The 25,415-nt window shown below is 41.3% G+C and overlaps 1 long non-coding RNA gene across 1 annotated transcript; it reads left to right on the plus strand.

Moving 5' to 3' along the window:
* The first annotated feature begins 11,553 nt into the window (after positions 1-11,553).
* On the plus strand, positions 11,554-22,668 carry LOC122707894. Its single transcript, XR_006344953.1, has 3 exons — positions 11,554-11,716; positions 20,334-20,389; positions 21,947-22,668. It is a non-coding gene; the product is annotated as an uncharacterized LOC122707894 (long non-coding RNA).
* Positions 22,669-25,415: the final 2,747 nt, after the last annotated feature.

Below are 25,415 nucleotides of genomic sequence, written 5' to 3' on the forward strand. Positions count from 1 at the left end.
AAACAAAGTAAAGCACCTCAGGGGCTTTCCCAGTGGCTCAGCAGGAAAGAATCTGCCTGCAATGAAGGAGCTGCAGGTTCAATCCCTGGGTCAGGAAGATCCCCTGGAGGAGGGCATGGCAACCCACTCCAGTATTCTTGCCTGGAGAATTGCATGGACAGAGGAGTCTGGCGGGGTACAGTACATAGGATCACAAAGAGTAGGATATGACTGAATCGACTTAACATGCACACAGGCACGAAGCATTTCAGAAGTTTGTCTAAGCACAGACAAACACAGGATCACTCTGCCAGCCACACTCTTGGCCACAGTGAGTGACTATTACTTATTTACAAACTCTAGCTTTATTCTTATGGCTAGTCTTAGATAAAATAGATATATAGATCAGATTGATTGAGATGTCCAGTCACAGAATTGCCCAGGCTGCCTGACAACATCCAATTGAGAGTAAATCCCTAGTTCCTTAGATTCTCCTTCAAGTCACCAACCAAAGCCCAAATCCTAAAATAGATTCTTTCTTAACAACTTCTTACTGAGACAGCCCTTAGTTCTTTTCATTATAATAAATACAACTTGGTTAACTACAGGTGCCTGAAGAGCATTAACACCTGAGAATCTTTGATTTCTTGAAGATTCTGATGAGTTTGAGGAAATAGAGCTTTTACAATCAGTATTTCCAGTCAAGCGTTTCTTGGGAACTGTAGGGAGCTATATATGCTTTTCTGAATCTCAAGAAAAATCGGCTGAGAAATCAGGAAGACAGGAGATATGATTAGAATAAAAGCTTAAACAAAACATTCAGAATTAAAGTTTCACAATCAATATAGAGACGACATTGATTGAAAGGGATCCATCGATAAGTCAAAAGCAACAGCAGGAAATCCTAACACCTGGAGTTCCAAGTGAGACAGGGAAAACAGGAGAGAATCTAATCAAGATCTAATCAGTCTTGTAAAGTTGCCATTTCACACCAGTGTTCATAGCCCCACCTGCTGATAACAGTGAAAATAAGATAAATATTAATGAGGCTATATGCATAGGATACTTCATACAAACTCTGAGTGATGTTCTGAGAAATAAACTCCACAAGCAAAGTAAGTCCTTAAACTGGCAATTTCCTTAACTGATTGTGTGTAATGCTGTTACCTTGCTAAGAGATCTGAATGTTATATTATTCATCAGTGTTTGCCAGCATTTTCCATGTTTGTATTCACCAAAAGCTATAGTTCTTTGTACATACTTTCACAGAAAAAGTGCGAAAAGATTTGGGTGTGTTTGTGACATACTCCAATACAACATCTGAATGGACCTGAAATCTGAATTAACAGAAGTCACATCTGTTTCAATGGCAAAACCAAAGTCTGAGCAAGCAGAACAAATATTTTTGATTAAAAAAACAAATAGCTGGACTGAATGTAGTACATTTAGTTTTTGTGAAATATTGGTGTTTTTTACTTTGTCATCAAAATATTTATTGATATGTTAATTCCTAATATGTGTCAGACATGTACTAGGCCCTAGCGACGCTGGGATGAATGTGGTTCTTCTCCCCTCTCTCACTCTACTCCAGCTACCTGGGCCTTCTTGTGGCTTCTCTGCACATCAGGCATAACCCAGCATACCCCCATTGTAGTTCCTTTTCACCTGCTAATCCCTCTTTCTGGAATACTTTATCCCCAGATATCTACATATATAATTTGCCCTCACCTCATCAGGTCTTTGCTCAAATGTCACATTAGCCAAATCTCTTTTATCACCCTGTTAAAAATCACAACCCCATCCTCACTCTCTATCCCACTTCTTTAGCATTTATCACCATGTAAGCTACAATACATTTTACTCATTTACTACATTATTTCTATGTAAGTTCCATGAAGGCAGGGACTTCTGTTTTTGTCACTGCTCTATTCCCCAGACCTGGCACATAGCTAAGTCTTAACTGAATAAGTAAATGAGTATATGTATAAAATACACAGTCATTGTTCTGTATGGGCTGAATAGCAAATGAATAAGGATATTAAAACATTACAAATGATGTGGGAAAGGGTATTTCTGGCAGTGGGAGTAGCCTAGGCAAAGATACAATGGTCTAAAATTAGCGAGTAATGATGCTATAAGTGAATAGCAAAAATGTAGTTATTTTTCTCTCTTACCCACAATAAGCTAAAAAATTGTAATGTAAGTTGACCTACTCCTAAGAGGAAAAACCTTGCTTAACAAAAGCCATGCTACGTGTAAATCTATGGCTGATTCATATCAATGTATGACAAAACCCACTGAAATGTTCTGAAGTAATTTGCCTCCAACTAATAAAAAAAAAAGCCATGCTATTTTGCAAATATTTAAAAGAATAGCATTCTTATAGATCAGCGGCTTGCTATTACAACAGTAAATTAAATTGTCCGTATTTATTGAGGAATAATCTTCTAGAAACCCCTGGCCTTTAATCCAACTCTTTAACTGTATTACTGGAACTCAAGCACATAGACAGATAAGCAGGTAGAGAGAGATATTAGGCTGTATTATCTAATTTGCATAATCTTGAAGTTCATTTGACTGAATTCAAATAGAATAACTAAAAGAATTATAGTAAATCAGGAATAATGACAGGAAAATCAGAGCCCTGACTTTAGAGTTTTTGTGAAATCTGAATGAGCAAAGTTTAATGAAAAAAATTACACCCTGAAGTTCTCAGGAATAGATATTTCTTACTAAAAATTAAGGGGAAAAAGTGACTAATTTTGAGAGTCTGATGATAATGGAAGCTTAACTCAGCACAAGTAAGAGAAACTTCTGGGGATGGGTTTGTGGGTTCAGTTCAGTTCAGACACAGTCGTGTTGGACTCTTTGCGACCCCATGGACTGCAGCATGCCAGGCTTCCCTGTCCATCACCAACTCCCATAAGCTCAAACTTATGTCCATTGAGTCATTGATGCCATCCAACCATCTCATCCTCTGTTGTCCCCTTCTCCTCCTGCCTTAATCTTTCCCAGCGTCAGGGTCTTTTCCAATTGTGGGTTAGAAACTGACTTTATGATAGAATCTTGTGCAATGCAATCTATCATTGTATGGATACTATTATAAGGGCAAATCACATGCCACAAAGCCAATCGGGACGAAATAATAAAAGTTTAGTGTAATACTGTTACATATCAGTCCTAAAAAGTTCCATTGTGTTTGATAAGTCTGGATCACAGAGCAACACAGAAAATCAGTGTACTCAATTGAGTGTGTAGAACTGGCTGACTTCTTCCCCACATTTGAAACATTTTGGTTGTTGATATAATCAGTATATTAATGATGCTTAGTCAGTATTATTTATTAGTAAATGTAAGAGCTTTTTAAAAATTTCAAATTGTTATTTTGACTGAAAGCAACTCAGGAAACATGAGAAATACGATTATGATACAGCCCAGGACAATATTAAGTTAAGTTAAATGTTGTTGTTCAGTCACTCAGTTCTGTCTGACTCTTTGCAAGCCCATGGACCACAGCATGCCAGGCTTCCCTGTCCTTACCATCTTCCACGGCTTACTGAAACTCATGTCCTTTGAGTCAGTGATGCCATCCAAACATCTTGTCCTCTGTCGTCTCCTTCTCCTTCTGCCTTCAATCTTTCCCAGCATCAGTCTTTTCTAAGTTAAATAAAATTAAAAAATTAAATTATGAAAAAACCAATGAATTGGGACTTGGGGTAACAGAGGAAATAAAACAATTTAGTGGGGTTATTATTTACGTTACATGTAATAATAGAAATATCAGTGTGACAGCTAGGGACGATAATCACGAAAGGAATGGAAAAGCCAAGTACAAGTTCAAACTAATTGGGATGGAGTGAGGGAAAGGAAGAAAACATTGTGCAAGTCAGCATACATATGAAATGGGGAAGAAAGAAAGATATGTGATGATGTCAAATGGGAGAAATAAAACCAATAATGTCAGTTGTCACAATAGACATATACAGGCTGAATTTCATTATCAAAAGGCAGAGACTGTCAGATTTTATTTAAAAAAAAACCTACCTGCAAACTTGCAACTAATAGGAAAGTAAATCCTGTAGATCTAATGCATCGTAGAGTGAATGTAGAGTGAATGTTGACAACAATATTATTTTATAATCATTAAACTTGCTAAGAGGTTAGAGCTTAGCTGTTCCCACTACACACACACACACACACAAATATCAATAATGTGACATGATAAGGGTGCTAACTGTAGCTACAATGGCAATTATATTACAATATATAAATGTATCAAATCAACATATTATGTACCTTAAATTAATGCAATGTTATATTTCAAGTATGTTTTATTAAAGAAAAGGAACTTTTTTTAAAATTCAACTTTCTTTTTTTTTTCATTTATTTTTATTAGTTGGAGGCTAATTACAATATTGTAGTGGTTTTTGCTATACATTGACATGAATCAGCCACGGATTTACATGTATTCCCCATCCCGATCCCCCCTCCTGCCTCCGTCTCCATCCCATCCCTCTAGGTCTTCCCAGTGCACCAGCCCTGAGCACTTGTCTTATGCATCCAACCTGGGCTGGTGATCTGTTTCACCCTTGATAGTATACTTGTTTCAGTGCTATTCTCTCAGAACATTCCACCCTCGCCTTCTCCCACAGAGTCCCAGTCTGTTCTGTACATCTGTGTCTCTTTTTCTGTTTTGCATATAGGGTTATTGTTACCATCTTTTTAAATTCCATATATATGCATTAGTATACTGTATTGATCTTTATCTTTCTGGCTTACTTCACTCTGTATAATGGGCTCCAGTTTCATCCATCTCATTAGAGCTGATTCAAATGAATTCTTTTTAATGACTGAGTAATATTCCATTGTGTATATGTACCATAGCTTCCTTATCCATTCATCTGCTGATGAATGGGCATCTAGGTTGCTTCCATGTCCTGGCTATTATAAACAGTGCTGCAATGAACATTGGGGTGCACATGTCTCTTTCAGATCTGGTTTAAAGAAAAGGAACTTTTCTAAAGATAAAAAATTTTAAAATCCATCTTAAGTTACTTTTAAATATGTAAATACTAAAAGAATCAAGATATTTAAAATGAAGAGGTGAAAAGAGATGTACTGGAGAGATTCAGACAAGGAGGAGAAAGTTTAAAGTACTAGTGTTAAATAAAGCAAAATTCAAGGTCCCAAACCTTATCTCAGAAGGGGTTGGGAGACCAAAAATTGGAGTTAGGGCTGTCAAAGCAGTCAAGATTTCAGGGGTTAAGATTCCGGAGTGAAGGGCAGAAAACAAAGTAAAGTAATAGTATGAGCCTCCTTTCCCTTCAAGGTGTTTACCAACTTGTTACATTGAGAGGTTAAGTAAAGGCATGTACACATCATGCAAAATATATAACAAGGACCTACTGATATACAGGGAACTCTACTCAATAATGACCTATATGGGAAAAATTCTTAAAAAGAGTGGCTTCCCTGTTGGCTCAGACGGTAAAAAATCTGCCTGCAATGCAGGAGACCTTAGAAACACAGATTCAAATCCCCGGGTAGGAAGATCCCCTGGAGGAGGGCATGACAACCCACTCCAGCATTCTTGCCTGGAGAATTCTGTGGACAGAGGAGCCTGGCGGACTACAGTCCATTGGGTCCCAAAGAGTCAGACACGAATGAGCGACTAAGGCTTTCACTTCTCATGTATGTATAATTTACTTTACTATACAGCAGAAACTAACACAACTTGTAAATCAATTATACACCAAAAAAAAAAAAAGTTAGCAACACCCTTATGATGCTGAGGAGACAAAAACTGGAGTTGAGAGCTCTTCAAAACAGAGAACACCTCAGTACTTCATCTGAGGTCATGAAGGAATATACACTAGGTCTAAGGGCAAACTGAAAACAGACCAGCACTTAAAAAAAAAAAAAATTAAGTGCTGACATTAATCTTTCAGATAATATGATAAAGTAAAAAGTAGACAAGCTGAAGGGTCTGATATCATCCTTGCCATCAAGTAACTTAACATTTTAGTTGGAGAAACAAGATTACGACTCATGAAACAATTAGAAAATCAAATAAGACGGTAACATCATGTTAAATCTCCTGGCGCAAACTGAAGTGAAATGATAATAGTATTTTTTTAGCTGGATACTCTTCCCATGGAAGTCCTCAATAGAGCCCCATTATTTTTCTCGAAGAGGCTCTTTAAACATTAAGTGATTTGTATTAGGTCTTACATTACATGGGTGATGACTGCATCTAACACTCAGGTCTCTGTAAGTAGGCTGAGCCTTTTACATCTACTAAAAGAACACACTGTGTTCAAAATTCATTAAATGGAAAGGGAGCTATTATTCAATTGTCAGAAACTAATGTGAGTTATCTGCAGGTGCATCAGAAGTAAAGGTATTTAAGGAGACTTTCCTGATGGTCTAGTGGTTGGGACTTCACCTTCCAATGCAGAGGGTGTGGGTTCCAGCCCTGGTTAGGGAGCTACGATCCCACATGCCTCAGGGCCAAAAACCAACAAGCAAAAAACATTAAAAAATAAAAAAACACAGAAGCACTATTGTAACAAATTCAATAAAGACTTTAAAAAAATCTTTAAGTATTTCTGAACTTGAAACTAAGAAACTGAATATTTTCTTATCTATCTCTGTAAACTTTTTTGTGAATACAATTACTGGTTTGAAGAATAAAGGATCCAGAAAATGAAAAAATAACTAAAACATTGTTCCTTCATAAAATATAATTTCTTTGTGCAAAAAAAAAAAAAATGAGTTCTGTGAATTTAAGTCTCCTCTCTGAACGATTCAAGAAAACATCCTTCTGCAAACACTTGCAGCGGAGTGGAAGCATAACATACATATCGACCACATGAGGGCGACAAAGAGCCAAGTTTGTTTTCCGCCAGTGCGGCCGCCTTGCAGGATTATCTTTGTCCTTTGGTTTTCGTGCTTAGAAAAGACAGACCTTACATGTCCTATGGCACAGTGAATGGAACAATCGTTTATGTAATTATATCTTTATTTTAAACAGCAGTAAAGCCCTAATTCTGTTTCTTCTTTAGACTCAGAACCCAAGAATTAAAAGTGAAGAAGAAAACAGGTTATGTTAAGATGTGCTTGGTTAAAAAAATATTCTGACAAATCCAGTTACTATTCTGACTGTCACAGTAAGAAATAAAAGTCATACAGTATAGAGAGAGATAAATTAGCTCTGAATTTAGTCATTACCTTCTTTTGATTCTTTTTGGTTGTTTTTGCTTTTGTTTGGATTTTCTTTTATTGACTATTTGTAAATTAACATTCACACTCCCAAATCCTTGGGCCACATCCTCTTCTCCCAAATATTTTGGGAAGTTTAAAATTGACATCTTAAAATACACAGCCAAAGATAAAATGTTTAGCGTGTGTATCATGACTTGTTTATTAAAGTTTAAAAGACTTGGCAAATGAAAATGTACAAAAATTTGAATTCCTCATATGCCAAATGTTCTTTAAGTTTGCGTTCATCAAAATATCCCTTCTTTGTTGATATCAATAGTCACCACTGAACATTATCCTGAAGGAAACCATGATGACTTTGATGAATTTTGTGATATTTATGCTTGGAAGTGTTGATCAGACATGAGTCATCAAAAACCAGGAATGGTTTTTATCAGCAAGAAAATCTAGTTTGGCAGACACAATCACATATAAACAGTTTTATTTATATTACCTTAAAAGTAGAGGATAACATTCAAGTAGTTTCAAAATTTTTCTAAAAATTTGTGCTTTTTCTAAACTATCTTATATAGTCTGATTATAATTTTTAATTTACTTTTAATTGGAGGATAATTGCTTTACAATGTTGTGTTGGTTTCTGCCGTACAATAAAGTGAATCAGTCATAAGTATTCATATATCCCCTCCCTCTTGGATCTCCCTCCCACCCCTCATTCCATCCCACCTCTCTAGGTTGTCACGGGGTTCTGAGTTGAGCTCCCTGTGTTACACACCAACTTCCCACTAGCGATCTACTTTACATATGGTAATGTATATGTTTCCGTGCTACTCTCTCAATTCATCCCAGCCTCTCCTTTCCCATGCTGTGTCTACAAGTCTTTTCTCTGTGTCTGCGTCCCTACCCTGCAAATAGGTTCAAGGTCCGATTATAATTTTTAACTTTCATCTCTTGAAATATCAAATGACCATGTATGTTAGGCCATTATTTGGCTGTAGAATTAAACCTCTCCTCCATGAAGCCCTAAATGTGTCAAGAAACAGTAGCATTTCTTTGTTAGAGTGCATCACATATTGCTCTGAAATCACAGCACTATAAAGCTCACCAATGGACTGCATGCTAATTGCCATTTCTTATTCTCTGGGTATATGGGTACATAGAAACATCACTCACTCATGCATATACATACACATCACTGACTGTTTTAATTGGTCTGAATACTGATGTTCCTGCTTCTGATTTTTTTTTTTCATGAAAAGTTTTTTAAAATCAATTGTTTGGTATTAACATTTAAAAATGCACAGAAAAGTTGAGAGAGTACGAATCACTAAGCTCTAGAATTCGAGAAGTGTTAGTTTCTGTCAGGTCCAACTCTTTGTGGCCCTGTGGACTGCAGCTTATCAGGCTTCTCTGTCTGTGGAATTCTCCAGGCAAGAATACTGGAGTGGGTAGCCAATCCCTTCTCCAAGGCATCTTCCTGACCCAGCAATCAAACCTGAGTCTCCTGCATTGCAAGCGGACTCTTTACCTGAACCATCAGGGAAGGATTCAATAATTGCTAATATTTTGCCATATTTGCTTTATCTATTTACCTTGAATTTTTTTTGATGAACCACTTGAAAATAAGTTACAGACATCATAATACTTTAAAACCTAAAGTATCTGTAGTATTTATCTTTGAAAAATAAATTCTAGTATAAAACTATCATGCTATTATCATACAGACAAATACTATCTAGTGCAGTCTTCTGTATTTAAATTTCCCCAGTTTTTCCAAAAAGGCTTTTAAATACACACACACATTCAAATTACATGGTTACAGACATAGAACATAAGTGAAACTTAGCAGAAGAAAGCCAGAGCTCATAAGAAAACCAGAACTCATTCAGACTTGGTCAAAAAAATCAAAGTGCTTCATAGAGAAGATGAACAGTTAGCAAGAATTTATTGACAATTGACCACATGTTAATTACCATTTCTGATTCTATGAATGTATCTGGGTACAGGGAAGCATCAAAGGCGTTGAACCTATGTTCATGCTTAGCACAACACAGCACTAGAAAGTTCCCAAAACTTTTTATGTGACATGTTCTTAAAACGATTCAAAGAGCCATATTTTCACTTAAATACCATGAAGACAAAAATGAAGTTTTTTGTGGTATTTTATGCTAAATATGTAGTTTGTCCTTTACTAGCTTTTTTAAAGATGACAGTCTTAACGTCTTTATTGAATTTGTTACCATGTGTTTGGGTTTTTGGGCCATGAAGCATGTGGGATCTTATCCCCTTGACCAGGGATCGAACCTGTACTCAGTGCATTGGAAGGCAAAGTCTTAGCCGCTGGACTCTCAGGGAAGCACCCTGTCCTTTTCTAGCTTCTAAACAGTGAAATAACTCTCACGTCGTAGTCATCTTACACAGATCACACTCTCTTGAGAGGGTATGTTATTGATCACGTGTTCTATGCATGTGTGCTCCGTCATATCTGACTCTGGGACCTCAAGGACTGCAGCTCACCAGTCTGAGTAGAAGCAGGGATTGGAAAGGAAAGCTGGGGGTGAAATGAGGAAGAATTAGTAGACCAAACCTCGAATGTCCCCAGGATAAAGGAAGAGCCTGTACTTCCCCTCGTACCCTCTCTGTGGCCCCAGAAGTGGTAGCCACAGCAGTCATGGCCAAAGCCTCAGAGTAGAACATGGAGATGAAAATAGGTGATGAGATTGGTTTAGTAAAGGGAGCTGAGAATAGGAAAGAGATGGATAAATCTGAAGTTAACTTGATGGCTACAATCCACCTACTAAAGTGGCATGTGATTATCTTGTTTTTCCTTCTTTTTTTTTTTTTTCTTTTATCCTTTTGTCCATAATATTCTAGGGTCTTCATTGTTGAGTACTGACTAGAATAAAATTCTACTTACCTTATATCATACTGAAGTTTCTCACGGTTATCCAAAGCATCTATTCCAACTGAAAAGTTAAAAAAAAAAAAAGGGGGGGGTATTCTAGTAGCTTCTCTGAAAGCCTTCACAATCTGTCTGGAGCCCAACCTTGGCCCCCCTGACTGATCTGCCCTACTAGCTGCCCAGGTGGCGCTAGTGGTAAAGAACCCACCCTGCAAGGTAGGAGACTAAGAGAGAAGGGCTCGATCCCTGGGTTGGGAAGATCCCCTGGAAAAGGGCATGGCAATCCACTCCAGAAGTCTCGCCTGGAGAGTCCCATGGACAGAGGAGCCTGGCGAGCTGCAGTCCACAGGGTCGCAGAGTCGGACACAACTGAGTGACTTAGCACGGACACAGGTGCACATCCAAGAGGATGCCCTTTAGGGGCACCGGTCACCCATCAGCGAATTCTGCCCCATTAACACTGAAGGTGTTGATTAGTTGGCTGAGAAAAAGAGAAGAATGTACTGCTGATATCAATCAGAACAGGAGAAGTTATGTGGCAGTGACAAAAATCCCAAAACTTCAATGGCTTAACCCCACAGATCTTTGATTCCACTCATACTGTTCCTAAGCTCATCAGACTCATCAGGGACCCATGTTGACAGCACCCATCTCAACACCTTCTTCCACAGAGGCAGCAATAAGGAATAATGTAGCAAATTGTGCATTGGCTCTTTTTTTTTGGGGGGGGGGGCTGCATCAGGTCTTAGCTGCAGCACGTGGGACTTTTCGTTGTGATGTACAGGTTCTCTAGTTGTGATGTGTGGGCTCAGCAGTTGTGGCACATAGGCTTAGTTGCTCTAAGGCATGTGGGATTTTAGTTCCCCGATCTGGGATCAAACCTGTGTCCCCTGCACTGCAAGGTGAATTTCTACCCATTGGACCACCAGAGAAGTCCCTGTGTGCTGATTCTTAAAGCTTACACTCAGGTGTAACATAAGTCACTTCTGCACACATTTCATCAGCCAAAGTCAGCCACATGGTCATGCCTAACTTCAAAGAGAGCAGAGAAATACAATCCTGCAGCAGACCTAGAAAGAGAGGAAAGCTGACCTATTCATGAACATCTGTAATAGCATTCATTATCTTACTCTTTTTCTCCTTCCTTCTTCCCGACTGTTTGTGAAAACACATTATATTACTTAATGGAAAACTCCCCGCCAGGGCAGGGTCACTTGCTGAATGATGAGATGAGCTGCCTCACATACATTATTCCTTTGAAAGGTAATTCTGTGCAGTATTTGATAGGACCAGAGTATGATTTCTGCAAATATCGCCCAGTTCAGAGATCGTCTGTAGTTTATGGAAAATATTAACTATAGTGAACATAATTGCACTGAGTCACATGTCAGCCACATCTTCCTCTTTTCCATGGAAACCAGGAGACATTTTACAATTTATCAACAAGAGTGCTGCCAGATCAGAGCTGAAGGCTTGCTTCCAACTCACTGTGCTTGCCCGGGCATGGCCCAATTATCCCTAATGTATGGAAGAAATGGCTGTGTATTTCCTGCTGAGCCTCTCGAACCGACTGAGCACTAGGCATCACGCTGTAGTGTCACCATCCCGCAGGGGCAGGTGAGGATTTTCTGTTTTTATTATTGGAATGATGAGCATGCCTTAGCAGTTTGGAGGAGTCAGTTATCTGATACCTTATGGTATGTCAAGGGCATTGGCCTTGGCATAGAAAGAGCTTTGCACAGGCTTGCCACCCATCTGGGATTAGTTCACTTGTCTTCTGCTGTTAAAATGATTCCCTGTTTTGTTTTGTGTTTTTGCCCCCTGTTTGTTTTTAATTTCTCTAGTTTGGAATTCCTTCCAAACATTGTTACTTGTTGATGAAGAAGGTCATGGCTGAGGACTAGCAAGATCACACTTTGAGTTGTTTTTTCCAGAAGGTCAGAAGAAAGGGCAGAAACAAGCCTGCCTGTTTGCCACTGAGTTTTCATTGCCAAGGATGATTGCTGGAACATGGCACCCAATGAATATCATGAGATTAATAAATGAAGGCCCAGCAGATAGAGCAGACATTATTGACTCACTTACATGGTAGTTCTCTATCTTTCTTTTGGCCAGTGGCAAAAAATTGTAAGCTGCTGGCTGGAATGAGAGATGAAAAGAACTATTCCACATTTAAACTAAGCTAACAGGACTTTCCTAGTGGTCCAGGGGCTAAGACTCCATGCTCCCAAACCACGGAGCCTGGGTTCGATCCCTGATCAGGGAACCAGATCCCACATGCCACAACTGGAGGTCCTGCATGCCACAATAAAGATGGAAGATCCCACACACCATAACTAAGACCTGGCTCAGCCAAACAAATAAAATTTTAAAATAAGTAAGTAAACTAAGTGAAAAATTCTATAGCTTTGCTCTCCAATTAGCTTAGTTGCTACATTATTTTCATATCCTACTACTCTCTAGTCATAACCAAATTTCCAGCCAAACAGAACTACCAGCTACTCTCAGGATTGTCATGTTCCTTGTTGTGAGTTGAATTGTGTCCCCCACCCCAAAAAAAAGATATGTTGAAGTCCTAAGCCCCAGTACCTCAGAATGTGACCTTATTTAGACACAGGGTCGTTGCAGATGTAATTGGTTAAGATGGAGTCGTACTGGGGTAGGGCCCCTGATCTAGTGTGACTGGTGTCCTCATAAAATGGGCAGGGAACACAGAGAGACTCTGGGAGAACACCATGTGACTACAAAGGCAGACACTGGGGATGCAGAGGCAAGCCAAGGATGCCAAATGCTGCTGGCAAACCAGAAGCTGGAAGAGGCAGGAAGGCTGCCCACTGAAGGTTTCAGAGGGGGTGTGGCCCTACTCACATCTTTGTACTTAATTTTAATATTTTTGGCTGCCCTGGGTCATCATTGTGGCACACAGAACTTCTTTAGTTGTGGTATGAAGGTGTAGTTGCCCCATGGCATGTAGGATCTGAGTTCCCTGACCCAGGGATTGAACCCATTTCCCCTGCATTGGCAGGTGGATTCTTAACCACTGGACCACCAGGAAAGTCCAGGCTCTACTAACATCTTGATTTTGGACCAATAGCCTCCAGAATTAAGACAATAAACTTCTGCTGTTTTAAGTCACCTACGTTGTGATGCTTTGTTACAGCAGCCTTAGGAAACTAATGCATTCCTCATGTCCATATACTTTGCTCTCTTTATCTGTCTTCACCCCATTGTCCATCTTGGGAACATCTTTCACATCTCTTTTTGGGTAAAATCTTTAAATGATTTCCAAAATATTAGACTGGTTTGACTTCTCTCACCTCCCATAACACCCGTGTCTTCTACGGCACCACTGTGGAGTGGAGGTAATGAATGGGCAGGAGATCTGAAGAGGCTGCTCTAAAGGTGGCAAGGCTGGTTAGAAATAAAATGAGTAAAATTAGGAGGAAAGTGTATTGGTCATTGAGACCTGGGTGGAAAACAAGGGGGTAGGCCAAGAATACAAAAAAAGCTTGTACAAAAAATATCTTTAAAAGGCATGGTTAAAACTCCAGGAAGGACTGCACTGCCTAGGGGCACAGACACCATTCCTGGTTCCCCAGAAAATAGACTTCCTCCCCTTTCTCAGGATACTATCATAAGACAACTATTCACAATCAAAATAACTAAAATTAAAGGCAGAGCCATAAATAGCACAATAGTTCCACTTGATTCAAGGAAGTTCTGAGAAGTTCAGGGAGGGTTATGCCACAAAGAAGGAGGTTATGAGATAGACATTTTGAGTTATATATAAAAAGTAAACCCATGTTTGAATGCACTTTGATTAAAAGAAGAAGAAAAATAGAGAAAGAGAAGCAGAGGTAGGGGTAGATGGGGGGGGGGTAGTCTTCTGGGTCTGCCTGTCATTTCTCTCATGGCCTTTTGGTCAAGTCAATTAGATAATAAATTATGCATAACCACCTCTACTGGCATTAAAACGCTAGGCGTGAGAAATGATGGATGTTTCAGTGACCCCTATAAATTTGCTTGGGGTCAAAACAATTGTCCCAGCCTGTTGCTTGGTTTGCTCCCCTCCTCCCCATTATCCCAGCCCGGCCAGAGGAGGGAGGGGCTGTTCAGTAGAGTGTCAACATTACCTCTCGTGTAGATAAGCAAGCCACTTGGAATTTAGTCATCTTTCTGAAATAGCAATGAGTAGCAATCAATGCAGTGAGAGTGAGTCAAAGAGATAAAATAGATTTACACAGGATCTGGCATGGATGGGGAGGGAAGAGGAGAGATGACTTTACCGGAAGAAGCAGCTGGAAATAAGGCTTGGGGTGAGCCTACCCGCTAGCCACATCACCCCTCATTCTTCCCTGAACAGGCAAGGCTGGGCAAGGCAGCACAGCTGCTCATCCGTCCTTACCCCCCTTTAGGGTTCAGTAGAGCGTGAGGGTCAGGGTGCGGAGGGAGGCGGATGGGTGTACTGGGCAGGGACTTCAAGGTGGTACCTGCCTGCCTCCCCAGTAGGCAAATTGAGCGCAGGCTTTGAACACCAGCAAATCAGGCCTCCAAATACTCAGGCAGCAGGAGCATTTGACAGTTAAAAAAAAAGGGGGGGAGGCATTTAAATGGTTAGCATTTAATTTGTTGGAGTTCATAAAATAAACTTTCTTTTTGGTTTATAATTTGTAAATGATAGTTTATATATATTTTTCACTGCTTGGCGTTTTAAAGGTTTCAGCACAGCCACAGGCATTTGAGGTCGAGGAAAGCTCCAGCATTCTGTCTGAAGGAATGCAGAGGTTGTAGCCCGGGGAATCTGCTCCAAACTGAAGAACCGGAGCTGAGGTGGGGACTGGAAACTGGGGAGGAGGATGAAGCAGGTAGGAAGGGAGAGGTCTCTGATGGGAAAGTGAAAGTCACTCAGGCGCGTCTGACTGTTTGCCAGCCCATGGACCTGCCAGGCTGCTCTGTTCTTGGGATTCTCCAGGCAAGAGTACTGGAGTGGGTAGCTGTTCCCTTCTCCAGGGGATCTTCCTGACCGAGGGATCGAACCCAGGTCTTCGGCATTGCAGGCAGACTCCTTACCATCTGAGCCACCAGGGAAGGTAAGGCTAAGAATAAACAACGAGTAGCCAAGTGAGCAATGGGGGACGGTCTGGAGAAATTCTCGAGACTTAGGAGAGATGCTTGCAAAGGGCTTTGGAGTCACTTGGGTGGGTGAGTGGCGCTTATTTAAAGAGATAGGAAATGATGGACGGCAGCAGTTTGGCTCTTGCCCTTGGCAAAGCTGCTCCCCTTCGAGAAGACATGGGCAGAGTGGAGAGACACGATGGCACCACGTGAGGAAGGAAGAGCCTGAGAATAGCAGGCGCCCTGTTCCTGCCTGGGTGTGACGATGGGCCCTGCTCCAGTCCTTGAGCAAAGGGGCAAAGGAAGTGAGTGTAAAGGCGCTGCCCTTGAGGCCAGCCGGTGGTGAGGGGGTGTCCTCAGCGGCGTGTGCATTATCCCAGGGGTCCACGAATCATTTTGTTGGTGGCGCTGGAGCAGCCAGACAGGAGTCGTGCAGCTGTGGACACAACACAGCAGACAGCAGTTGCGATCCACGTTGTTTTTGTGCGACTGTTAATCCGCATCTTGTCTATACCTGAGGTGGTGGCCTGGGGAAGCCTCCGGTCACACAGAGGAGAAGGAGGACTCACGCGGTCACAGCTGACACTCAGAGATGCTGGCTTAGTAAACATAGCGGTTCGGTCTAATTAGAATGTGCTAGAGCGACTCCGCGTGAGTCAGCCTGACCTAACTTAATCAGTGCCTGATAAACGGCCATCGTGGACACAGCAGGAAAGGGTGGGATGAACTGAGAGAGTGACACTGACATATATACGCTGCCGTGTGTCAGAGAGACAGCCGGTGGGTGGCTGCTGCGTCACACAGGGAGCTCAGCTTGTTGCTCTGGGAAGACCTCGAGGAGCGGGTTGGGGGGTGTGGGGAGGGGAGGGTCGGGAGGGAGGGAATGTGCTGCGATGTGCTTAGCCACTCAGTCGTGTCCGACTGTTTGCGACCCCACGGACTGTAGCCCGCCAGGCTCCTCTGTTCATGGGATTCTCCAGGCAAGAATACTGGAGTGGGTTGCCATGCCCTCCTCCAGGGGATCTTCCCAAGCCAGGGATGGAACCCAGGTCTCCCACATTGTAGGCAGATCTTTACCCTCTGAGCCACCGGGAAGCCTGAAGGAAGGGATGTATGTATACTTATAGCTGATTCACATGGTTGTGCAGAATAAACTAACACAACACTGTAAAGCAATTACCCTCCAATGAAAAAGAAAAAAAGCTGCCATTGGGCACAGGGCCCAAGAAAACTTTCAAATCAGTTCTGGGCTCTGGGTTGATCAGCTCAAGAACGAGATATTTCCCAGTTTCTTCCACCTGTGACAGTTGCACGTCTGTTAGTCGAACCTGGACGTTACCAAATCTATTTCCCTTCTGAGACCAGTCTTGCCTTTGATATTCACTATGGAAACAGTAACGCCCTCCTTAATACACCCACCACCCTGGCTCTGAGATCCTGCCTCCTAATCAGTCCTTGCTGTTCCGCTCTCAACCACCCTGGTGAACGGAGCCCAAGCGCAGACACAGCCTGTCTCCTTTCTGTTGTGAAACGTCACTAACACAAAGCAGTTGCACTTAACAGACGTTTCTGAAGATGTTGTGGCTAATGAGAGCAGACAGAGCTATTATAGCTTGGGGCAGGAAATAATTTCAAATGCAACGTCAGATATCATTGTTCCTAGAAGTACATCAGACATTCCCAGCCAGCTCTACCCCCCCACACACCAGAGGAGGTTCTCTCTGACTCTGTCCCTCCTTGCCACCCTCAGGGAGACCCAAAGCCAGAATTGCCCCCAAAGAGATCAAGAAATAGCCCATTCTTCTGTTCCATCCCTTATAGAGATGGAACTACCATTTATCAAGCATCTGGGACTTCACTTGCTGCTCACATTCTCTCATGTAATCCTCTCAACAACACTGTGGGAAACACACGAGTTTTACAGATAAGGAAACTGAGATTCAAAGATAGTAGCTTGGCTAAAGACACACAGCTGAAATGTGAACCGTATTCCATGTCCTCTAAGCTCAGGCTCGTCACTATGACCTTTGCTGCCTTTCAGCATAACCTGCTTCTTCACGTACTCCTTAGGTCATCAGAATTCAGATCTATTACTCATCCCTTAACTCAGCAAAGCTTTCTGTACAGTCAGGTGAAAATTTCCCTAACATTTTCTTCCGTGCAGTTGAGTCCTTTCCCCAAGAGCTCTCCGGAAAAGACCTTCCTCTCCTGAGATAATTTTCATATCGGCTCTGATCCCCTTTCCGCTGACTTATTTCTCCTCTCTTGCTCGTCTGGCTAGCTTGCGGCGCTCTCCTTCCCTCCCCCTCCCTCTTTTCTCTGCTTTGTCAGCTCTTCTATGGAAAGAGCTTCATTTCATACTAGGAACTTGGATCCATTTGCTCCACTTCCTTCTCGAAGCAGGTCACTCAAGTCCCACAGAAACGGAAACAAAGGATGTCTGACTCCCGCACTGAGTCCCTCAGAGGAGTTCTCCAGTGGCCGCGGGAGAGAAGGCAGGGCCCTCCTGGTGCTGTGTTTTCTTCCTCTTGTTTCCTTGGCCTTCTTTGAGCTGAGCTTGGCACTCCGCTAAGCCAGAACACTCAGCCCTCTTGAATCCTCATACTTCTTAATTATGTCCTTGCCACTGGTTGGCATAACAGCCACAGATGAGAGAGAGCACACATTCAGATAGAGTTATAAAATAAACACTGCGGTTCTCCTCCCCAGCCTTGCTCTGAGAGGCTGGAACCACATGAATCCACAGTGCAACAGAGCCTTTAAGCCAGGGAATGGTGAGAAATGACAGCTCAGCTTCCCAGAGGCCCTGTGTCCAAGTACCAAGAGACTAGGATTTATGAATCAATTGAGAAATTGTTTTGAGTACCAATCCATGGAACGATGCTGGGCAGCACTCAACCCCGGTGCATGTGGATGGACCTGGGATGCTCAGGGGAGGTCCACCCATACCAAGGCGGGAAGCAGGGTGTGGGATGAGCTGGGAGATTGGGACTGGCATGTGTACACTGCCATGTATAAAACTGGGCTTCCTAGGTGGTGCAGTAATAAAGAATCCATCTGCCAAAGCAGGAAACGTGAGTTCGATCCCTGGGTCCAGAAGATCCCCTGGAGGAGGAAATGGCAACCTGCTTCAGTGTTCTTGCCTGGAGAATTCCATGAACAGAGGAGCCTGGTGGGCTACAATCCTTAAGGTCACAAAGAGTCAGACACAACCGAGCACACACTCCTTCACTGCTTCTTCCATGGTCTGAGGCCTGCTAGCAGGGAAATTTGTTTTTGTGACAGAAGAAAGGGAAGAAAGAAAGATTTGCCTGCACTAGGGGAACTTAGAGTCTGTTTGCAGAGATGGGATATAAAAGATAATTATCCCTTCCATAGAGGCTATGCTAAATTATCATTGTGTTAGATGACAGTGGAGGCTACAGGAGTTCAGAGGAGGGAGACAGCACTGACCCGGGAAAGGAAGAAAGACTTCAGGCCAAGGATGGGGCTCCCAGGCACTTAGCCTTCAGGCCAGGCTGAGTGGGGGAGGGGAGCAAGTGCACTGTCAGAAGGACTAAGCAAAGGGCAGAGGTGTGGGGGCAGGGATGTGATGAAGCATTCAAGAGCCAATGAGTCATCTCCCAGGGCTTTCTTTACTCTATAGCTTCCACATAATAATGGTCACATAACACGTTATTATTTTTCTGCTTTTTAAAAAAACCGCAAAATTAAAGCGAGACCCAAATTCTCAATATAGAAAATAACCCTGTGATGTCAGTGTCCAGTGACATCGCGGAGGTGAGAATTCCTGAGCCCGATATGAACTTGAACCCTGTCAAAATTCTCACCCTTGTTTGCTGGAACCTCCATTTATTTAATTCTGTTGTGCAAGAGCCTATTCTTTGGAAAACTTGAAAGCAACCTGGCCAGACGTTCCCTCAATCACTAAGCACAACGTCAGCAATTGTTTGGGCTTTGTCCTAATGGATCACAAACTTCTCTGCTGTTTTAAAATACTTGGAAGCTATTTGGAGCCAGGAAATGTCTCTAGGAGGAAACTAATCCTGGTAACATTACCTCCACAAATCACTATGTCTTAAGGATATCACATCAGCAGTTGTTGTGGGGGAGGTGTGGGAGCCTTCAGGTGCATTTCCTGAGGATTAGAGTACTGTTTCTGATGAGTACCATCCTGTGTTTCTGAATTTCCCAGTAGGTTTTAGTGGTGGTGGGCTGTCATTTTGGGCTCCCTAGATGGAACTAAGGCACTTCCATCTCCAAGATATAAGCAGGAAGATTTTTTGCTTCTCTGATATTTTCTATTGAAGATGTTTTATTGTTCCCATATTTTCTATTGAGGAACATTAGCTGCCTGTAACTCCAAATTTATGAGATGTTCTCCTTTATTTGTCATTTTTAAAAAATTGTTTTTTAACCTACCTCCTTTCCCCCCACTGGGTATTTAGAAAGGAGACGAATTTCTCACTTTATGACTTTAGCAAAGCAAACATTACCCGAGTGTGGAAGGAGCCAGTCAGGGAGACACTGTGTTCTCTTAGTCATAGACACATACTAGGAAAAATTCAACTAAGCCTCACTTGTGTGTATTAAAATAACCCTTTTCCCAGCTCAGAATCACATTTCAAAGGGTGCCTGGTACAAAGTGAAGCCAAATATAACCTAGCCACACAATAGTGCCAAGGGTAATACATGGTTTTCCATCTTGTTTCAAACAGAAGGTTACTCAGAGCTGTGAATATGCAGAGAACTAGCAGTGAGCAAAGCTGAGCAGAGTGACCTTGAACAAGTCACCTCATTTGTCTGGACATCTTCATTTAGAAAATGAGGGGGAAATGCCGTGGTACTTTAGCACGTGATGACCAAATGAAAAAATAAGTGCAAAACCACTTTGTAAACTACAGGTTTTTTTCTACAGCACTAAAGGGAATTGGAGAGGTGGCTATTAGGGGAAAATGAGATATGTGCAAAGCTTTTTTTTAATTAATTTTAATATCTACCTTTTTATGTGATTTAACTTTAGCAATTAGGGGTTCACTAATTATTACCCTAAGAAAATACTGTTACACAATTACTGTGTCTTCTAAATGAACCATTTCTCTTTTTTACTGTCATTTAGAATTTTCTCCGTGGAAGAAAAGTATTTAGAAGACAAATTACCTGGAAGATAATGGGGTGAGATTTTTTTGAAGTATCTTCTGTCCACAGACAAAAGGCTTTTTCTGCTGTACTCAGTATACCGGCTGAACACAGTGATTTATTTGATCACACAATACATTTTTCCCCAAACAATGTAAGGAAAGAGAGAATGTTCCAGCAAGTCATACAGCGGGAGATGTAGAGGGTATAGGAGAAGGAGGAGGAAAAATATCAAGGAAAGCCCACCAGAAGTATCAAACCATATTGGCTGTCTTCAGAATTGAGGGTGGATAAATAAGGGCTTCCCAGGTGACATTAGTGGTAAAGAACCCACCTGCCTATTCAGGAGACATAAAACATGTGGGTTCAATCCCAGGGTTGGAAAGATCCCCTGGATAAGGACATGGAAACCCACTCCAATACTCTTCCCTGGAGAATCCCATGGACAGAGGAGCCTGGAGGGCTACAACTCATAGAGTGGCAAAGTGTTGAACACGAGTGAAGTGACTTAGCTCAAACAAGGCTACTCCCGCATGAACGGACCACTTAGGCTAGTTCCCACCTCCCTCTGAAGGTGTCTCGGTTTTCACTGGCCCCACCTCCCTTACCCACCACCCTACTCTGCTCTGAAAGCTGATCAATAAGAATGCGGAGGAGCACTTTTCTACCAGGGCCACAGTCCGTCATTTGGGAGAGAGAGTCCTTCCAGGCAAAGCTATGTACCAATTTTCCTGCTTTACTGCCTGAAGCACCGAAGGGCACTCAACCCCCAATAGCTCACTGTCCTGACTTGGAAGTTATCCTCCAAGAGCTTGACTTCTAACTCATTTTCATTTGAGGCAAAATCGTTAAGAGAATTGATCCTACATCTCTAGCAACCGTGACCCCAGTTTTAGTAAATGAAATATCATTTCTCAGCTACTTTGCTATATGACTTAAAGTTGCCTTTGCCCATTTGCAGGAAACTCAGTGGAAACCAACCCTGACCGCCCCCTACAATAGCTGTCAATGCCTCCTGAGACCATGATGGGATGTCATGTGCTGCACTCCTTACAGATCTAGATGCAAAGCAATCCCAGAAATCCCCTTTTTTTCCCATTATATTGTGAAGGAAATGCCACGTGACAATGGAGAACCAGGAGGGCGGTGTCTTACCCAAGTACCAATTTCTTTGCCCGCTGCCTTCTCTCTTTAACTGCTGGAATCTTGTATCCACAAGTCTGAAGTCCTGATTCTTTTTCACCATTAGATGAATAAGGACCACAGTGACTGACTTTTTTTTAATTGTTAAAAAAATTTTTCTCTACTTGTTAAAAAAGTAGAGAAAATTTTTATTTTAGTGGGATTTTGTCTAACAATGGTATATGAATGAGATGATGACATACATGTTCCTATATCTTGTTGGTGTCAGTGGGTTCCTCTACTTCATGAGCAAGCCTCGGAGAGAGCTTGAGGAGCAAGGAGAGAGAGTTAACTGATGATGTTAATTGAAATCCTGAAAGGTTGCTTCCTACAGATATACCCTGAGCACTGCAGACTGCCTCTTCTAAAATTAGTCTCTTAAACAAACTAATTAATTCCTCTTCTTCCCAGGTCAGCCGACCAAGACCACAGTGGAAGTAACAAGAAAATATCTCTGAGAATAAAGCTTTCATGGTCAAATAAAACAAAAATATTAATTCATAGATGTATTTATTTGTCACACAGTTGTCAACAGTCATGAAGTATAGGTATCTCTGTCCCCTAGGTATTTGCAATTTAATTGGGAGGAAAAACACACAACAATTGTAATTTACATATGTTCATTGCAAAAAATAAAAAGGGAAAATAGAAAAAAAGCATAAAAAAGAAAATTACTAACTTTTTCATTGGGTTTTATAAGTATTTTTCTTCATTTTTATGTGCTTTTAAAAATAAAATGACTACCATACTACATATATATAGTTCTGCTTTTTCCACTTAACTTTACTTACCAGGAGAAGTGGAAAAGGAAGTCTTTAACCCCCCTTCCAACTCTACAACATACATGGTAGATAAAGGATTCATATCACACAGACAAGGGCTCTTACAAATTGAGAGAAAAAAAAAAGTGGAACATCTCAGAGAAGTGGGCGAAGAACACATGACAAGTGAAGCCACCATAAAAGAAATACATGTGGCCAAAAAACATTTAAAATATTCAAATTCACTAGAAATTCAAGAAGTGCAAAATAATGGATGAGATCTCATTTTCACCTATCAAGTTGGCAAACATTTTTATAATATTCATTTCTATAGTGGGAAATCTAGTACATGAATAAAAGCCTTAAAATTTTCATGCTTTTCTCTACTGGAGTTTTTATCCTTAAGAAAGAAGTGTTATAATTTACAATAGTTTAGAAAAAAACCTGAAAGCAATCTAAATATTTAACAGTCTAGCATTGATTAAATTATTGCATATTCATCAATAAAATGTGGGCTGAAATTAAACATCAAATATCACAATGTTCACAACATATTTTGAATGAAACAAAACTGATTATAAAACTGTATACAGTATGAATTCAGTTTTGTTTAAAAATATACACATATATACTTACATATTTAAGTATTGCATATAAAATAATTGACAATGGTTATTTCTGTGCCTTAGCAAAATATCCAAATTTTGTTTTGTTCATGTATGCTATTGTGATTAGTAATAAAAGTAAAGAATTCCATTTTTAAAAAGGGAGCAATGAAGGTCAAACATTCTGAAATACTTTTTGATTTACACCTTTATACAGGTGAGGTTTTTGATGTCCCAGTCTCCCTCAACTTGACTAGTCATCATATCATGTCTCAACTATCAAGGATGAAATCTATTATTATTATAATAGCTACCATTTATTGAGTGCCTACTCTGTGTAGGGGCTTCTCTGATGGCTCAGCAGAATACACCTGCAATGCAGGAGATATAAAGAGACACAGGTATGATCCCTGGGTTGGGAAGATCCCCTGTAAGAGGAAATGGCAACCCACTCCAGTATTCTTGCCTAAAAAATCCCAAGGACAGAGGAGCTTGGCGTGCTATAGTCCATAGTGTCGCAAAGAATCAGACACGTCTAAGTGACTGAGCACACAGTCTGTGCTAGGCAACGTGTTAAACGTTCATGAATCATAGTATTTAATCCTCACAACTAACTTCTGAGATAGAAATTATTATTATTCCCTGTTTTCAGATGAAGAAACTGAGGCTTAAAGAGACAGAAAGAGGCCACCTAGCAAGTAGGTGGTGGGGCTGGCATTTGAACCCTACACTCTTTACCTCTCTTTGTAGATTCTTACTTTCGCCTTTGCAAGGAGAACTAGGAAGACCCATTCAACTCGTAAATTTAGTAAAATTGGATTTGTTAGGTAGAGAAGCGGGTATTTGTCTTGCTAACTTGTGGAATTTGATATGGATTATCTGGAATTTTGCTCTTAGGGCTACTGAAGACACCCCTATCTGACTGCCCAAGCACACGCCGCTAGTGACAGAGCTGGGAGTCAAGTTCAAGAGCTCGCCCCAGAGTTAGTTGCCTTTGCCTCCTCCTGCAGGATGCTTCTTGGGGTGTCTGCCTGTCTCTATTTCTTGAAAGCATTAGGAGGGAATTGGAGATGTTTCCCACTCTGATCCAGTCAGGTCCCCTGATATCTCCATCACCCAACTGTTAAGTACTTTCTCAGGGCCCAGGCCCAAAGTCCCAGTGAATCCCACTGCATTTCTAAGTATTCAGGATGCCTATTCATCCCACTTTTCCACTCCCCTACCTCCTTCTGACTCCAATTTTCCTCCCATCAGATACGTCACTTTACTGTTATAAATCCAAGCCACATTTCAGAAGTTGATTGCATTGTCTACTGAGGCGTGGGAAATCTGTTCTGGAGGGTAAAGGTCACTGTAAGAAAATATTCATGTTTAAAATCAGAAGCTCAAGAATCACATGTATTTCCAAAGAAGGAGGTCCTAATGGTTTTCTGAATGTGAAATGACAGCTTGTGAGAAGCTTTTAAAGAGCTTTCCTGCTAACTCTAAAGGCCCAAGATTTAGTTTTTCTGAGGTTTCTTAATGGAATCTAAACACCTCATTGTGTTCACCAGAGCAGCAAACTGAATATAAAGTGGCAGGCCTTAAAAGGGCAGCCAGTGAGCTGGAGAAAATTTGCATGAAATACATTAGCTTTTTGTTTTTCTTTATGGTATTTAGATGCTCTTATGAGGGATGAGCATGACTTCTTAGTTGGTTTCCTTTTTTCACTCCAGATCCAGTTAGAGGGGTCATCTTCCACCACCATCCAGGCTTCATGCCCAAGTTGCCACTTGGGGGCAGTCTAATGCCTCCTTCTCTTCCCATCGCCATCTTCCCTCCCACCTTCTCTACCCAGGATTCCCAGGTGGTTGACCTGGTTTCTGGTCCCTCTTACAAAATAATGGTCATAACCAATCCCAGCACTTTCTTAAAAAGAAGCCAAGGGCCACATCCTTAATATACTGAAAAATAATATTGATACATTATACAGTTTTTCAAGGAGCGTTCAAGAGGACTCTTCCGAAGAACCTCCTGAGGCAGGCAGGGCAGACACCTTGCCTTGGGAAGGTAAAGTCAATGGTCTGAACCTTCAGTGGTTCTGACACAGCAGGTCCGCTGGTTCTTTGGCCAGGGCTCTTTCCTGCAATCATTCTGAAATAAGAGTCAGACTTTATTTTGAAGGAAGATCATCTTCTATTGAACAATAAACAGCAGTAAGAATAACACAATAGAAGAAGAAAATCACATAATCACATTTCTTAGCTAGTATCTACTCATAAAATATTTTCAATCTCAAAGAAGGAAAAAAACTGCCATCCCTTTTCAAAGTTCATAATAATTTCACTTAAACCTGGAGTAGACAGCTTGCCCAGATTCTTTCCTTACCCAGATCCTTTCCCTGCCCTTCCGTCCACACAAGGCAATTTAATTAATGGGCAAACAGCCCGATGGTAGATTTTTCTAATAGAGTGGCTTGAACGAATAAGCCCCAACCTCGCACAGAGCTCGTTGGCACACTACTCTGGCTGCATT

The sequence above is a fragment of the Cervus elaphus genome, chromosome 14 (assembly GCF_910594005.1).
Source record: "Cervus elaphus chromosome 14, mCerEla1.1, whole genome shotgun sequence".
Lineage (NCBI taxonomy): Eukaryota > Metazoa > Chordata > Mammalia > Artiodactyla > Cervidae > Cervus > Cervus elaphus.